General features: G+C 33.7%; 1 pseudogene; it reads right to left on the bottom strand.

Moving 5' to 3' along the window:
• Positions 1–236: 236 nt before the first annotated feature.
• On the bottom strand, positions 237–830 carry LOC122060848 (annotated as a pseudogene).
• Positions 831–4,502: the final 3,672 nt, after the last annotated feature.

The raw sequence follows: 4,502 nt of genomic DNA, 5'->3' as shown, positions 1-4,502 counted from the left end.
CATTAATGGAAAGAAATTCCAGATAAGATGGCATATTTGTAAATAGCTTATAGCATATTTCAAAATATTAGCAAAATATCAAGGAAAAAAGAACTTTGTCCACTTGCGTTCTCCATGCCCAAACACATGGGTCGGGCTGTGAGCCCCTGCCGTCGGCAGCCCGCCCCATGTGTCTAGGCATAGAGCCACGCATCAACTGCTAAGAGAGCCTGAGACAAGTCTTTCTTAAAGCAAATTTAAGGATGGATAACAAAAACATTGAACTCATCAACTGCATCTCCGGTTGTAATGTTTAATGATTGAGTCTTTGCCTGAGCATAACCGCGAGCATACCGGAAAATCCCACTCCCTCCATAACCCATTAATCGGAATCTCTCGCACGGTGGATAGAACCTGATTCCTCCCCAATAAGCTAAGTGTGCTCCCATTGTACTTCCCTTCTGTGAAAACCAAATGGAAGGTCATCAAAAGGGCTGGCTCATTTTGTGCTGCCAATGTGTATATCCCCTGACCTCTTCCGATCAATGTAGAATTCATCTCCGGTCGTTGCGTTAAGGGTCGTCGAACACGATCATTGTACTAAAGCCATATGCTGAATTTTTTGTGGTATTTGCTTGAGCAACCTTGATTGCAGCTGGGTTAGTACCACTAACAATGTCATGTAAGTAGAAGTGAAGTTGTGTAGTTTTAGGCTTAAACCCTAAAAACTCCACCAATTTCCTTCTAGGGAAGGGGTGAGACTTGCCATCCACTGCAATATTGGAGAACAAGAACAGAATGGTTAAAAAAATAATGGATGAAGAAGAGAAACTGAAGAGAATAGTGGCCATGTGAGCTGAGGAAAATGTATGAAATGTTTCTGGTTTGGACTTTGCAGGTGGAATATAACAAGGTTGTTACATGTAACACTTGATGGATGTGTTATTTATATTAATGTACATTATTGTGAAATTTGAACACTTTATAACAAATAAATACTGGTTATTGTGATTAATAATTATCAGAGTTGACTTGGTTCCATAATTTATGCCATATAGTTCTTGCATAATTAATAGAAGTTCAAGTGAATTATTTATTATAAGTAGATTCATATAAGGATCCACCTATATCATATTACTATTAAAAAGTATGTATTCCTCTTTGGTATACTTTTTCAAAAAGACAAAAAGAACCATCAACTTCTACATAAAAAAATTTCCAATGAACCAAAAAACTCCTCGAAATGGAAGATCATACTATACTATACTATATTATTATTACTATTAAAATGTACGTACTCCATGTCTTTAGTATACTTTTTTAAAAAGACAAAAAGAACCACCAATCTCTACATAAAAAAATTTCCAATGAACCAAAAAACCTCAAAATGGAAGAGAGAGAGAGAGAGAGAGAGAGAGAGGAGAAAAAAAACGTATAGCAGAAAAGGGGAACTAATTATTAAGTATTAAAAGAGGAGAAAAAATTCTTAATAATTAGAAATCGTGGGCACAAAAAGGGGAAAGTGGAAGTAATTGGGGATTTTATTTTAAATAAATCTCTAATAATTATGAATTAAATCTTGGGCACATAATAACACACAAAATGTGGAGGTTAAAAAAAAACCTAATAATTAGGAATCAAATCGTGAGAGTATTATTTGGAGATGGAGAAATAATAGGGAGATTTAAAAGGAAATAAATAAATCTATTAATGCCTTTCTTTTACTGAAGATTACCATCTTAAATTAAGGAGAGTAATGGATCCCACCACCATGCCCATGTCATATGACTTGTATCTTTTTTTTTCTTTTTCTTTTTTGATAGAATGACTTGTATCTTATTCCATTAACCCCTTTTTTCGACGGTTATGAAAAGTCTTAATCCCTCTTGCCATGTCACCTCGTAGTTACCTCTCATATCAATGGCATTCTGTTGTGTGCTTTATTTTCAAAATTATTTTATTATTATTTTTTATATGACAATTAAATATTTTATTTCCATGTTAACGTTAGTAGAAAAAATGCAAATATTCGATTTTAATTTGAAAAGTTCATACTCCATGTCTTTGGTATATTTTTTCCCCTCGAAATGGAAGATCATACTATACTATACTATACTACTATTAAAAAGTATGTACTCCATGTCTTTGGTATACTTTTTCAAAAAGACAAAAAGAACCACCAACCTCTACATAAAAAAAATTTCCAATAGACCAAAAAACCTTGAAATGGAAGAGAGAGAAAAAAAAAAATAGAGCAGAAAGGGGGAACTAATTATTAAGTATTAAAAGATGAGAAAAAATTCTTAATAATTAGAAATCGTGGGCACAAAAAGGGGAAGTGGAGGTAATTGAGGATTGTATTTTAAATAAATCTCTAATAATTATGAATTAAATCTTGGGCACATAATAACACACAAAAGGTGGAGGCTAAAAAAATCCCTAATAATTAGGAATCAGATCGTGAGAGTATTATTTGGGGATGGAGAAATAATAAGGAGGTTTAAAAGGAAATAAATAAATCTCTTAATGCCCTTCTTTATTGAAGATTACCATCTTAAATTAAAGGGAGTAATGGGTCCCACCACCATGCCCATGTCCATATGACTTGTTTCTTATTCCATTAACCCTTTTTTTCGACGGTTATGAAAAGCCTTAGCCATGTCACCTCGTAGTTACCCCTCATATCAATGGCGTTCTATTGTGTGCTTTATTTTTCAAAATATTTTATTATTATTTTTTTATATGAAAACTAAATATTTTATTTCCATGTTAACATTAGTAGAAAAAATGCAAATATTCGATTTTAATTTGTCCCTTAATCTGTTATTATAATCATAAACCAATCTCATCTATTTCTATCTATTTTTGCTTTCCTTAATTGTAGTTAGCGAAAATTTTCAAATATTAAATGCAGAAGAGGGAATCTTAAACGGAGAAAATGAAAGGTAAAGCTCTCTCCCTTCCTTGCAGGCTTGCGGTCCTTGACTATATATACCAAAGAGAGGACAAAAGAGCAACTACAAATTCACTAACACAATGCTTCTCAATTTCAAATACTTCACATTAGAGAAAATCTCATGCAATGTCATATTTTACTCCTTACCTATCTATTTTTTTTTTAAATCTCTTTTGTATTTTTTATTTTCTATGTAATTCAATATTTGCTTTTCAATACCTTACTGTGATTTGCAATTCTTCTCGCGCTCCGACCCTTGATGATCATGAATAAATACATTGCTCGATGGGTGCACGAGTTAAATCTTTTTAAGTCTACATTATGATTTGCAGAATCTCAGGTATGCCATGATTTTGAGTCATTGACCTTTTGATTCAGGAGTTGCTAGTTCTAACCTTCCTTGGTATAATTATCTTCTGATCTTATTTGATGGAAGCTTTGACGGCCTTAGGCATCTAGTTGGTTATGCCCCATTTTGATTTTAAATGGGAAATAGTTATGTGTTGATAAGAAATTTGGTTTCTCAGGAAATACCTATGATGCAGAAACACGAGCTCTCTGACAGGGAGTACGGAATAATGTCATTGGGGAGGGAATGTAAACGGAGAGGGAGAGTGAGGCATAGGAAAGGGGATCCGGTGGCAAGGAGAGGGTGGGGTTTGAAGGAAAGGAGTGAGGAGAGATGATAAGCAAGGAAGGGGTGAGGAATGAGATAATAAATAGGGCTTCTTACTCTCTCTCTCTCTCTCTCTCTCTCTCTCTCTCTCTCTCTCTCTCTCTCTCTCTCTCTCTCTCTCTTCCTTAAAATAAAGTGAAACACGGCCAAATCCATTCCAAACACTTTTAGGGAAATTCCTAAGTCTATTGCATGGACGATATACTCAAATACTATTTTACATATAATCTATTACAAAACTAAATAAAACATGCAAAAGGAACATAATTCATCATTAAACCCCAAAATTTGGAAAAAACTTTGGTAGTATTTTAAAATAAATAGAAGGCACTGTAAGATAAAAAGAAACAAAATATGCAGATGGAGGGTCAAGTGATGCTAAATACAATAAAGTACAAAAAATATGAAGTTACATGCAATTCCTTAAATGGGTAGCCTTTATTTTCTAATAATTTATCCCATCATTTCATAGACCTATGCTTATTATTTAGAACAATACTGGGCAAATGACAATAGTGTCTATAATGCTCTCCACATCCAAGATACATTTGAGAATATCGTTGAAATATTAATTGGCATATTACTATAGCAACAGTAAGGAATTGTGTCTTTGATGGTGGACATAGCAGGGGTCGATGTTCAAGGATCGATTGGGAAATCGTAAATGTGTCACTATGGCCTACCTTACTCATATGAAATACAAAGTAGCATCCAATATCATTTATAGCTCAGTAAAAAAAAAAAAAAAAAAAAAGTTATCTCAAGTAGGAGATTACCCCCACGTGTATTTGCACGTGGGAGATTATCCCCACATGCATTTGCACGTGTATTTTTATTAGTACATATAAAGACACATATAGAAACTGTCTAAATGACACATCTATATATTGG

This window comes from Macadamia integrifolia, chromosome 14, assembly GCF_013358625.1.
Source record: "Macadamia integrifolia cultivar HAES 741 chromosome 14, SCU_Mint_v3, whole genome shotgun sequence".
Classification (NCBI taxonomy): Eukaryota; Viridiplantae; Streptophyta; class Magnoliopsida; order Proteales; family Proteaceae; genus Macadamia; species Macadamia integrifolia.
This window is presented reverse-complemented; position numbering and strand designations above follow the sequence as displayed.